Source organism: Oreochromis niloticus, unplaced genomic scaffold (assembly GCF_001858045.2).
Source record: "Oreochromis niloticus isolate F11D_XX unplaced genomic scaffold, O_niloticus_UMD_NMBU tig00000658_pilon, whole genome shotgun sequence".
In the NCBI taxonomy this organism is placed as follows: Eukaryota; Metazoa; Chordata; class Actinopteri; order Cichliformes; family Cichlidae; genus Oreochromis; species Oreochromis niloticus.
In genome coordinates, this window is record NW_020327207.1 from 273,004 (window position 1) to 287,328 (window position 14,325).

Consider the following 14,325-nt stretch of genomic DNA (forward strand, 5'->3'; position numbering starts at 1 on the left):
ATCTATCGGTGTATAAATGTAACAGAACTTGGTGGTGCTAACAGTGCTAGCTGCTTCAGCCTTTATTTGCACATTATAAGCACATTTAGTTTTTTTATGAACAGAATATAAAACAGCTAGTACTGCTGGGACTTTATATTTTCACAAACTCACATGAGCCAATCAGTGAAAAGCGTAGCCATGTGAGTTGTATGTTGCTGTGAGAAGAGTGGGGCTACATGCAGTGATGCTAGTATTAGCCATGTTAGCATGTTAGCTTCAGCAGGTGGTCAGTGTGAGACCAGAAAAGCGTCATCAGCAGGGCTCCATTTCACTGCAGTGTCACATTCTTCATATATCCATGCTGGACATTTGAATAGAATGAATATGTCACGGTCCCAGGTTTGGTTTTTTTGTAGTTTAGACTTCTTGTTTATTTTTAGCTGCTGTGTTTGGTTGCTTTAGTGTTTCTTAGTTTAGTTTTCCTGTTAGGTTTTATTTTCAGTTATTTCTTAGTTTTCCGAGCCTTCAGCTCTCGTTAGTTTTAGTTACTGTTTTATTTTTCAGTCTATTTACTTCCTTCAGTGTTCCTCTACATCCCTTCACTAAGTTCACTCATGTGTTCACCTCATAGTTGTTATTCACTTCCTGTTTTATTTTGGTAGTTATCGTCTCTGGTGTTTTGTTTTGTTTTATGTTTTATTGTTAAAATATATTTTCATCCATTCTCTTCCAGAGCTGTGGACTCGAGTCAAATGACTTGTACTCGAGTCAGACTCGAGTTATTAATTTTATGACTTTAGACTTGACTTGAAAAAATAAGACTTGTGACTTCACTTGGACTTTTACACCAATGACCTGGGACTTGAATTGGACTTGAACCGGTTTACTTGAAAAGACTTGATATTTCACCCCAAATATAAAATTTAACACGCATATTATATAGAAAGTGTGCACCATTAATTCAGTTCATTCATTAATTTATTCAAACCACACTCCGTACGTATGTGTGTGTGAGCTGTAGCACAGCCAATCAAATTAACCAGATATTTTCAAAAAAGAATAAAAAACGCTCAAAAATGCTGCGAGTAGTTATTTTTTTCAGGTACATAAACTATGAAGTAGTCAACAAAAAACTGAAATGCAATATGCAAAACATGCAAGAAGAGAATCACAGACAGAGATGGAACAACTTCGAACTTTGTCCGACAGTTGAAGTTGCGTAAACAACGGTAGGTGGTGCTTCTCTTTTGCTAGGATGAGATAGCTAACTTCATCTAACTAGCAAATGTTGTCCAGGCTATGTTGGTAATACTGTTTTTTTAAAATGTATATGATATTGTTGTCATGCGATTTTAAAGCCGGTCCTACAAGCACATCCAAGAATAACATGCAGCTTATCTCAGAACTGTTGGTGAAAATTATTCTTGGAGCTAAGTTTAATTGAGCTGCATTTTATAGAGGTGCAATTTCACAATTTGTGTATATTTTCTAAGTTCAGTATTTCGTCATGTGTTGAGAAAAACACATTTAAAAATCACATGGTCTAATATTTACTTTTAGCATATAACTGCAACATTCTTTTTTTCTTTTCTTTTTTTAAAGACTCGAAAGGACTTGAAATTAAAGTTTCAGACTTGTGACTTTACTCAGACTTTTACACCAGTGACTTGAGACTCGACTCTGATTTGCCTGACATTATTTGAGACTTGACTTGTGACTTGAGGATAAAGACTTGAGACTTACTTGAGACTTGCAAAACAATGACTTGGTCCCGCCTCTGTTCTCTTCCGCTTATCCTTTCCAGGGACGCGGGGGTCGCTGGAACCTATCCCAGCAGTCATAGGGCGAGAGGCAGGGTACATCCTGGACAGGTCGCCACTCTGTCGCAGGCCTAACACATAGAGACACAGACAACCATTCACACTCACATTCACTCACAGATTCACAACTATGGGCAATTTAGATTGATCAATTAACCTATCCCGACAAACTGCATGTCTTTGGACTGTGGGAGGAAACCGGAGTACCCGGGGAGAACCCACGCAAACACGGGGAGAACATGCAAACTCCACACAGAGAGACCCCGGCCTGATGGTGGAATTAAACTCAGGACCATCTTGCTGTATGGCAGCAGTGCTAACCACCGTGCTGCTCTATTTTGGTTTCCTGTGTTTTATTCACGCACTCAATTCAATTCAATTTTATTTATATAGCGCCAAATCACAACAAAAGTCGCCTCAAGGCGCTTTATATTGTACAGTACATAGCACAATAATAAATACAGAGAAAAACCCAACAATCATATGACCCCCTATGAGCAAGCACTTTGGCGACAGTGGGAAGGAAAAACTCCCTTTTAACAGGAAGAAACCTCCGGCAGAACCAGGCTCAGGGAGGGGCGGGGCCATCTGCTGCGACCGGTTGGGGTGAAAGAAGGAAAACAGGATGAAAGACATGCTGTGGAAGAGAGACAGAGATTAATAACAGATATGATTCGATGCAGAGAGGTCTATTAACACATAGTGAGTGAGAAGGTGACTGGAAAGGAAAAACTCAATGCATCATGGGAATCCCCGGCAGCCTACGTCTATTGCAGCATAACTAAGGGAGGATTCACGGTCACCTGGTCCAGCCCTAACTATATGCTTTAGCAAAAAGGAAAGTTTGAAGCCTAATCTTGAAAGTAGAGATAGTGTCTGTCTCCCGAATCCAAACTGGAAGCAGGTTCCACAGAAAAGGGGCCTGAAAACTGAAGGCTCTCCCTCCCTACTTTTAAATACTCTAGGAACAGCAAGTAGGCCTGCAGAGCAAGAGCGAAGTGCTCTAATAAGGTGATATGGTACTACAAGGTCATTAAGATAAGATGGGGCCTGATTATTTAAGACCTTGTATGTGAGGAGCAGGATTTTGAATTCAATTCTGGATTTAGCAGGAAGCCAATGAAGGGAAGCCAAAACAGGAGAAATATGCTCTCTCTTTCTAGTCCCTGTCAGTACCCTTGCTGCAGCATTTTGGATCAGCTGAAGACTTTTCAGGGAGTTTTTAGGACTTCCTGATAATAAAGAATTACAGTAGTCCAGCCTGGAAGTAATAAATGCATGAACTAGTTTTTCAGCATCACTCTGAGACAGGATATTTCTAATTTTAGAGATGTTGCGCAAATGGAAGAAAGCAGTCTTACATATTTGTTTAATATGTGCGTTGAAGGACATGTCCTGGTCAAAAATGACTCCAAGGTTCCTCACAGCATTACTGGAGGCCAAGGTAATGCCATCCAGAGTAAGAATCTGCTTAGATACCATATTTCTAAGATTTTCAGGGCCGAGTACAATAACCTCAGTTTTATCTGAATTAAGAAGCAGAAAGTTAGCGGCCATCCAGGTCTTTATGTCTTTAAGGCATTCCTGCAGTTTAACTAATTGGTGTGTGTTACCTGGCTTCATGGATAGATAGAGCTGCGTGTCATCTGCATAGCAGTGAAAATTTATGCTATGTCTTCTAATGATGCTGCCTAAGGGAAGCATGTATAATGTAAATAGAATTGGTCCTAGCACTGAACCCTGTGGAACACCATAATTGACCTTAGTGTGTGAAGAGGACTCTCTATTTACTTGAACAAATTGGAGTCTATTGGATAGATATGATACAAACCACTGCAGCACAGTACCTGTAATACCTACAGCATGTTCTAATCGCTCTAATAGGATATTATGATCAACAGTATCAAACGCAGCACTAAGGTCTAGCAGGACAAGCACGGAGATGAGTCCACTGTCAGAGGCCATAAGAAGATCATTTGTAACCTTCACTAAAGCTGTTTCTGTGCTGTGATGAGCTCTGAAACCTGACTGAAACTCTTCAAATAAGCCATTCCTCTGCAGATGATCTGTTAGCTGTTTGACAACTACTCTTTCAAGGATTTTTGATATGAAAGGAAGGTTGGAAGTTGGCCTATAATTAGCTAAGACAGTTGGGTCTAGAGATGGCTTTTTAAGTAAAGGTTTAACTACAGCCAGCTTGAAGGCCTGTGGTACATAGCCGATTATTAGAGATAGGTTGATCATATTTAAGATTGAAGAATTAATTAATGGCAGGACTTCTTTGAGCAATTTTGTAGGAATGGGGTCTAAAAGACACGTTGATGGTTTGGAGGAAGTAATTATTGAAGTTAACTCAGAAAGATCAATTGGAGAAAAAGAGTCTAACTTAACATCAATGGTACTAAAAGTAGCTGTAGATAATATTACATCTGTGGGATGATTATTGGTAATTTTTTTCTCTAATGATAAAAATTTTATTTGTGAAGAAGTTCATGAAGTCATTACTAGTTAACGTTAAAGGGATTGTTGGCTCAGTAGAGCTCTGACTTTTTGTCAGCCTGGCTACAGTGCTGAAGAGAAACCTGGGGTTGTTCTTATTTTCTTCAATCAGTGACAAATAGTAAGATGTTTTGGCTTTGCGGAGGGCTTTCTTATAAAGCAGCAAACTATTTCTCCAGGCTAAATGATGATCCTCTAAATTTGTGACATGCCATTTCCTCTCCAGCTTACGAGTTATCTGCTTTAGGCTACGTGTTTGAGAATTATACCACGGAGTCAGGTACTTCTGATTTGAGACCTTAGTTTTCACAGGAGCTACAGTATCCAGAGTTGTACATAGTGAGGAGGTTATATTATTAACAAGATAATCGACCTCTGTTGGAGTAGCATTCAGATAGCTGCTCTGCTCTATGTTGGTACAGGGCATTGAAGATGATAACAGTGGGTGGATTATATTCTTAAACTTAGTTACAGCACTTTCAGAAAGACATCTACTTTGATAAAGTCTACTCTCCACTGCTGTGCAATCAATTATTGTAAATGTAAATGTTATCAGGAAATGATCAGACAGGAGAGGGTTTTCAGGAAACACTGTTAAATGTCCAGTTTGTATGCCATATGTTAACACAAGATCTAGAGTGTGATTAAAGTGGTGGGTGGGTTCTTTTACATTTTGAGAGAAGCCAATTGAGTCTAATAACAGATTAAATGCGATGTTGAGGCTGTCATTTTTAGCATCTACATGGATGTTAAAATCACCCACAATAATTATTTTATCTGAGCTGAGCACTAAATCAGATAAAAAGTCTGAGAAATCAGAGAGAAACTCTGTGTAAGGCCCAGGTGGACGATAGATGATAACAAGTAAGACTGGTTTCTGAGTTTTACAGCTGGGGTGGACAAGGCTAAGCATCAGGCTTTCAAATGAATTAAAAGTCTGTCTTGGTCTTTCGTTAATTAATAGGCTGGTGTGAAAAATTGCTGCCACACCGCCCCCTCGGCCTGTGCTTCGAGGTTTCTGGTAGTTAGAATGACTCGGGGGTGTTGATTCATTTAAACTAACATACTCATCCTGCTGCAACCAGGTTTCTGTAAGGCAGAGTAAATCGATTTGTTGATCAATTATTAAGTCATGTACTAACAGAGACTTGGAGGAGAGAGACCTAATATTTAATAATCCACATTTCACTGTTTTACTCTTTGGTTCAGATGTGGATACTGTATTGTTCTTTCTTTGTGATTTTTTATGTTTAAGTTGTTTGTTGCTGGTTTTTAGTTTGTTTTTTGTCTTTTTGGGAGCTGACACAGTCTCAATGGAGATGGGTTTTTGGGGGGGTAGCAGGAGGAGAGAAGCTGCAGAGAGGCGTATAAGACTGCAACTCTGCTTCCTGGTCCCAACTCTGGATAGTCATATTTTGGGGGGTTTAATAAATTGGTCCATATTTCTAGAAATGAGAGCTGCTCCATCCAAAGTGGGATGGATGCCGTCTCTCCTAACAAGACCAGGTTTCCTCCAGAAGGTTTGCCAATTATCTATGAAGCCCACATCGTTTCTGGGACACCACTCAGACAGCCAGCAATTTAAGGAGAACATGCGGCTAAACATGTCACTCCTGGTCTGATTGGGGAGGGGACCAGAGAAAACTACAGAGTCCGACATTGTTTTGGCAAAGTTACACACCGATTCAATATTGATTTTAGTGACCTCCGATTGGCGTAACCGGGTGTCATTACTGCCGACGTGAATTATGATCTTACTGTATTTACGTTTACCCTTAGCCAGCAGTTTCAAATTTCCTTCAATGTCGCCTGCTCTGGCCCCTGGAAGACAATTGACTATGGTTGCCGGTGTCTCTAGCTTCACATGTCTGAGAACAGAATCACCAATTACCAGAGTTTGACCCCCGGCGGGTGTGTCGCCGAGTGGGGAAAAACGGTTAGACACATGAACAGGTTGGTGGTGTACCTGGGGCTTCTGTTTAAGACTATGCTTCCTCCTCACCGTCACCCAGCCGCCCTCTTTCCCCAGCTGCTTGGGGTCTGCCGGGGAACGGCTAGCGGGGCCTGCGCTATCTTCGGCTGCACCAGCTACAGGGGCCTGACTAGCTACGGGTGAATGAAGGGTGCGAAGCCGAGTCTCCAATTCAGTAATCCTGGCCTCCAGAGCTGCAAATATGCTACATTTGTTACAGGTATCATTACTGCTAAAGGAGGCCGAGGAGTAGCTAAACATCTGACACAATGAGCAGGAAAGTGCAGGAGGGACAGGTGAAGTAGCCATGGTGCTAACGAGTCGGCTACGAGCTAAGCTAAGCTAGCGAAAGAGTAAAGAGACAGTGAGTGAATACTTTGGCTATAAATTAGGTAGTGAGCACACAGAAAGGGTGATTCAGATGAAGCACGTTAAGATTATACTATGAAAAAGGAACGTATCAAAAGATTTAAATTAAATTGCTAAGCAGAAAAGCTACTCAGAAACACCACTGTGTTTGAGCAGGAACAGGAAGTGATACTCTACCACAAAGCGAGCGAACACCAAGTGACGACAGCTCTCAGGCTCCATAGTCGAAGCTACTTCTAATTGCTCATTATCTATGAAGCTGCAGTCAGGCGCCCAGGTCTTTTACCCTGTTACATTGGCGTTTTGTTTGTTTTTCTCCAGGTCTGTTCTGAATGTAGACTTGAATTTGACCACGTAGGCGGGGTCATCATCTGAGCTCTCCATCAGCCGTGAGAGATGACAAAACACAGGCAGAATCACAAAGCATGAAACCAACTTTTCTCCTCCCAGAAGTTCAGTCACAGACCTGCAACAGAAACAATAATCAAAGATTCAAATGAGAATGTAGAGCATTTATCTACTTATATACCTTATTTACCTACAACCGACTTCTTCAACAACACTAATCGGCCTGCAGTTTGTACCTATCCACTTCACTATGGCGTTTGTTAGCTTGTCTTTCTTTGGTTTATCTAGACTCCTCCCACAAGCTGATCCAACGTAGTCTGCCCAAGCCTCCCGCCACTGTTTGTTTGGGTGGTTTGTTTGCTGCCATCAACAGCGTGAAATGAATTTAAGTGATACTTCCGACTTGAAGTACTCCGATGACAAAAAACTCAACTTTGCTTCCAAATAACTTAAGATGTATCAACAGTGCCAGTTGGAACAGTTTAAAATGAACATGTCAAAGATCTGTACCTGTCTCCATGTTTCTGTCCCCGCCCCTTTCTTTCTGTCCCGGGTCATGTCAGCGCTGCAGTAGTATTAGGCCCACCCTCAATGCTCTCATTGGTTAAGACGCATAATGATGCCCATTTCAAGCCATCACTGATCAACATCCCTCCTGTGACCCATGGCTTTATATTCAGAGCCAGTGAGCACTTTCACAATAATCATGATTTTAAAAACTGTGTTAATGTGCGATAAAATAATTGTTGGTGTTAATCAATTAATGAGTGAAGCGAGATCGATCAACTGTAGACCAGACAACAAACGACGGAGGCCCAGAAAAGTACAATCAAACGATGAGTTTATTGACAACGGAGAACAACCATCAGCATATGGCTTATTTGCTCTGACAAAAATACACTGAGTTCTGGTTTTATAGCATAGAGGATCACACCCCCACATACACGTCAATACAGGTCAAAAATACATTATGTCCAGTCATTGTTTACAGACAAGGGTACATCTTGTACATCTCTAATAACTATAAACAAACATATAACTTCTCTTTTTGATAACACCTTCCTTTTAAGGTAATAACTTCAAGCTTCAGGGCCTCTAAGGGCTAATAATGGACCCTCGTCCTCAATCACTAAGTAGACTAAATTGGCGCAGGTCTCAAATAAGAAGCAGAAGACACTTGGGCCTTCGCTCAGGCCTGCTACTAGATTTATGTGTATTGTAAGCATGCATGCAATTAACCTGCTATGTTCTCATCTTCCCTCAACATGTATCACCTGGACACTCTCACCAGTGAAGCTTAAAACCCTCTTGGATAGAACATCAACTCTAAACATGCACAGTTATGCATTGTGTATAAAATGAACTAAACCTGTGAATAGAATGAATGTGATGACAAACATATTCAATGCAATATGAACCCTGTAAACAATATTACTGATAAAATAATACTGTAGAACATGTTATTAATGCATTTATCATAAGGCAGAGTATATGGCAGCAATAAAAGAATCTCTAAATCCCAACATGAGTTAATGAGATAATAACAGGTTAAGTTGCCCTAATAATTAGACTTTGGTGACAAACTGATGTGATCTCCAGGTTTCCTTTGTTGGACTGTGGGCGAGTGTCAGAACTGAATGTACTGAGTAACATGTAGTGTTGTATACTAATGATTGTCTGCAGCATTAATCTCATATTTCCATCTAAAGTGTTGAATTTGACTGTTTGATGTTCTTTATGATCTCTGGCACCAGTTCATCTGTAGGCTGAGCTCAGTCCATCCATTTAGTGAAATGATGCTTAAAGGTCTCATTGTTATGTGAGCGTGCACATATCCTGAAGCAGAAAGCCTGAGTCACCAGAGAAATGATCATCACTGTGATGATGCTCATCATCTCTGACTGGGATTTGAGGTTTTGTCAAAGCAGCAAACACAAAGAAAGCCTGGCTATGTTGGACTGGGTGTGGAAGCAGCTCCCAGTTTGAGTTCAGGAGACAGACACCCTCTCTACTTTGAAGATCAGCTTCAAACTTTCCTTTTTGATAAAGCTTATAGTTCGAGCTGGATCAGGTGACCCTGAACCATCCCTTAGTTATGCTGCTATAGGCTCAGGCTGTTGGTGGACTTCCCATGATGCTCTGCGGTCTTCTCCACTCCCCTCTTTTCACTCCTGATGCTTTTATATGTCACTACTGCATGTCCTTAACTTTTGTCTTCTCTCTCCTTAGTTTGTGTTTTGTTCTTGTCTTTCTGAGCTCATCTCTTCTCTTTCCCCTCACCCTGCAACCAGTCATGGTAGATGCTCCTCCTGGAGCCTGTTTTCACTGGGAGGATCTTTGTGTCAAAGGGAGTTCTTCCTTCCCACCATAAAGAGAAAATGATTGTTGACCGGTGGATTGTTGTTTTGTGTGTCTGCAGTCTGTCAGGCTGTCTGATCACAGAGGAAGGCTGTACCTCTCTGGCCTCAGCTCTGAGCTCCAACCCCTCCCATCTGAGAGAGCTGGACCTGAGCTACAATCATCCAGGAGACTCAGGAATGAAGCTGCTGTCGGCTGGACTGAAGGATCCAGGCTGGAGACTGGACACTCTCAGGTATGGAGAGAATGGCTGTGTCCCAATTTATCGACCGCACGCTTCGAGTACGCATTTTGAGACTTATTACGTCACAGCAACGTGACGACGGCTGTCACAATTCGAAGTGTACTTCAAATGCGTATTCCAAATGCTCCGTCAAATTCCCCAAATACCAAGCGTGGTCCGGTGCACGCTTCGTGGTCCCATATATCCCACAATTCACAGCGCGGCGGTGGGTGTGAATAATTTCGCTACAAAATACTGCAGACAGCAGATGCGGAGCGGTGAACAGTGAACTGTCAAAAGTAAGTACTGAATATTATGTCACTTATTTATGTGTGAATGTTTATAATGAAGAATATTAAAACATTACTGTTGGCCACATGTCAGCAAAGTTTTGTGACGTTAGGGATGTTTGCACTTTCAGCGTTAACTTGGTTTAAGAGCAGGGGTGGTTAACTCCAGGCCTCGAGGGACGGTGTCCCTGCAGGTTTTAGATGTGTCCTTGAACCAACACAGCTGATTTAACCCTCTGGGGTCCAGGGTATAATTTGCTGTTTTTGACTACTTTTGATTTTACCTGTATATTTCACCTTTAAAATATGTCTTCTTGCCTTGTTTGGTATCATTATTTTCAGCACAACCTCAAATATCTGAAATTCCAGTTATTTATTCATTTTGGCATACTATATTAGCACAGTTGATCTAAATTCAGACAAAAGATTCAAAATCAGAGTAGAAAAAAGTTATATTTTTTACTGTAAAACCCACTAACATGTTTAACGAATCATTTTCATAACTTAAAATGCAAATAGAAATTGTGCATTTCTAAAAATTATGCACACGTTTTGCAAACAACAAAATTATATGGTAATATTTATCTAAAAATGCAGCCAAGGCCTCAGGCGTTTTTTATATAACCATTTAAATCTATTTACAGAACAATCAGGTGTGCTGCAAATTAGAAGGCACCCAAATTATTTATGCCAGTCCCAAAAAATAGTTTGTGTTCAGTGTAAGACAGAGGAGAACACCACAGGCCTAAACCCTGCAGGTCTGAGAGCAGGAGGTGCATGAGTCCAGTTTCCCATGTGGAGGCAGCGTTTAAACTGGAATCTGCCTTTGACGGCTTTTTTAGAGCAAATATGAAATTCAGCAGTCTAACTGACAATAACAATACAATAACAAGACAATAACTACACAACACACTAACTCTAGCCTCCAAACACGCTAAACGTCACTAATGTTTCACATATTAAAACTCTCTCTCTCTCTCTGTCTTTCGCTCGCCCGGTTTCCATCGCGGGTGTCACTCCCAAAAACTTCCCCTTCTCCCTAAACAACCATATGTCACATGTTGCCTTATCATTTTTTTGATTGGCTGACATGGTAAACTCTAACACCAATAGGGAAGGGGTGTTTTTTCTTTTTCTTTTTTCACTCGCAAGCCGACAGTGTTTGCTAGCGGTTTGTAGAAAACGCCGTTTTTACTGTCCTTCCCGCTGTAAACACCACTGTTTTGTACAGAAAAAATATTGCGTGTATTTTTTATCATAACTCTGGTTTTATGTGGCCCATCGACACAATTCAAAAACTGGTATATAGTTTGAAGTCCACACTTTCGACCCAAGTTGAAATGGAGACTCTGACTTACTGCATCTTGTAGCTGTGTCGTCTTAAATTGGTCATGTGATTTTGACGTGCCGGCGCGTCCAGCGACCCCAGAGGGTTAAATGGCTAAATTAGCTCCTGCAGTTCTCCAGAGGCCTGGTAACGAACTAATCATGTGATTCAGGTGTGTTGACCGAAGGTGAGATCTAAAACCTGCAGGACACCGGCCCTCGAGGCCTGGAATTGCCCACCCCTGTTTTAGAGTCTTTACTTTAAAATATACGCCGTTCAATAGTTTACCTTAATCTTACAGAGAATGTGATGATTTTGTGGATAATTAAAGTCAGTCACACGGCACAAGCAGGATTCACTGCACTGTTAATGTTAGCTATGTTATATTGCCGCCTCTGTTCGGTGGTGTCGAGCCAAACGGACTTTAACGTGTGTTTGAACGAGCTGACGGTTCACTCGTTAAGCTGAAAGAAAGATGCTTTAATGACAGCAGTCACACATGTGTCCACTGAACCATCTGGGAACTCTTCTTGTTTAGCACTCGTAATAACACAAACACTAAATGCTCCTTCTCTTGTGCTGTTTTGAAACAGTGTATACACCTGAGACTGTCACCTGTCTGTCTGTCCTGCACTCTCTCTCTTTTTCTTTTTCTCTGATTGCGTAATAAAAGTATGAACATTGTGTTTGAATTTAGCCTCCAACAACATCAGGTCCGCAATGTGTTCAAAGCAGTGAATCAGAGGAAAGCTGCTGGCCCCGACGGAATACCTGGTAGAGTGCTCAAAGCCTGTGCCGACCAGCTGGCTCCTGTGTTCACCAGACTATTCAACCTCTCCCTGACACATGCCACTGTCCCTCACTGCCTGAAATCACCAACCATAGTCCCAGTCCCCAAGTCCACCACCATCAGTAGGCTTTTATTTGTCACAAGCAGGTTGCCCTGCAGTGAGATGGGACCCCCCCCCGACCTTACACACATTGCACAGACATCACTCGGGGTTACAAGTCGGAGATCGGTAGCGTTACAGAAAAGAATACTGAAATGTACACAACAACGGGAAAGTACAAGAGGAAAAAAAAAAGAGACCTCCACTCATGCTGTGGCGCCATGGCAGGACAGCACGGGAGCAGGAAACAAAAAACACTCCTCTGCACAAAAAAGCACATGAATAACCACAGCACAACATTTGAAAGACATAACAAGCCACAGGGTTGGGTAGGTGACATCATAACACAATCAACACAGTGTGCACATCTGATCTTGAGCCGCTGCAAAACTGCGCCGCCAGTTGACCCGATGTCCACATCATGGGGGAGGTAAGCATCGAAGGCGTTGGGAGGGGATGGGATCAGTGAGTGCTAATCAGTGTAAGTGTATGTGTGTGTGTGTCCATAGTTCAGCGGAGACAGTGTCCTTCGCCCTATCAGGCTAAGTAAACAGTCTGCCAGCCAACCCAGGTGTCCTTGCATGGGATGGGAAGAATAGCCGTAACACAGACGTAATCTGGGAGAGATAATTTCGGCTCCAGCCTTGGGCCTGCAGCTGGCGCCGTTATGGGGTCCGCAATTTCGATGTTGAATTTTGTGAATTTCCATGCAAGCAGCCCGGAGAATTTTCTGGCTGCCCTAACACTCCGACACTGGCCTCTCGATCTCCCGTTGGAGAGCCGCGAGCCTCCCCATGATGGTATCAAACTTCTGCTCCATGGTGTTGTCATTCCTTTGATTCTGAGACCTCACAGCTGCAGTGATCCGTTCCGCGATGTCTTCCAACTGTCGCTCAAGGGTCCCATTTTGAGCAGGCCTCTCTCTGATGTATCCCCCCATACGCTCAATGTTGTTGTTTTGAGCCTTCACAGCCGATGCGAGGGTCTCCAAGATGTTGGCCATATTACGTTCGTTGTGAGAGGTCGCGCCTCATCCCGTCGCTTCGATTCCAGGCGGCAGACCCATCACACTGACTCCAGTGGTTGCAAAGTGCTTTGAGAGGCTGGTCCTAAAACACATAAAGCACTGCCTCCCACCCAGCTTCGACCCCCACCAGTTTGCCTACAGGGCAAATAGGTCCACAGAGGATGCAATTTCCACTGCTCTCCACTCTGCTCTGCATCACCTGGAGAATCCTGGGACATCAGTAACGATGCTCTTTGTTGATTACAGCTCGGCCTTCAATACCATCATCCCAGACATTCTTATAGACAAGCTGGTGAACTTGGACTTCCCCCCCTCCACATGTGCATGGATCAAAAACTTCCTCACAGACCGTTCACAATCAGTCAAAGTTGGCAACCAGCAATCATCCACCCTGTCACTCAGCACTGGCTCACCACAGGGATGTGTGCTGAGTCCACTATTATACACCATCTACACCAGTGACTGCACCCCTACGCACCCCTGCAACATCATCATCAAATTTGCAGACGACACCACTCTGATGGGGCTCATCACCAACGATGATGACACCGCCTACAGGGATGAGGTCCAGCGGCTGTCAGAATGGTGTAACTACAATAACCTCACCCTAAACACTAAGAAAACCAAGGAAGTGGTCATGGACTTCCGCAAACAACAAGGAATGATCCCCCTCCCCTCTCCATAAAAGGTGACTATGTGGAGAGGGTGTCCTCCTTTAAGTTCCTCGGCACCCACATATCCGAGGACCTATCCTGGTCCACAAACACATCAGCCCTAGTAAAGAAAGCCCAGCAGCGCCTCCATTTCTTGAGGGTTCTGAGATGGAACAGGCTGCAGACTGAACTCCTAGTGTCCTTCTACCGTGCCACTATCGAGAGTGTGCTGGTGCACGCCATCTCTGCGTGGTATGCTGGTTGCACAACAGCTGACAAGAAGAGACTACAGAGGATCATCAGAACTGCAGATAAGGTGATCGGCTGTCCACTCCCCTCCCTGGACTTAATTGCCAGTTTAAGATGTCTCTCCAGAGCCAGGGCAATTATAAAGGACCACCTCCATCCTAACCACCACCTCTTCAACATCCTGCCCTCTGGAAAAAGGCTCAGATCCATCAGGTGCAAAACCAACAGACTAAAGAACAGCTTCTTCCTGTGGGCTGTCAGAACTATTAATGGTAACTAAGAGTGTGTAAAGACTTCCCAAACACATCCCAACCCTGA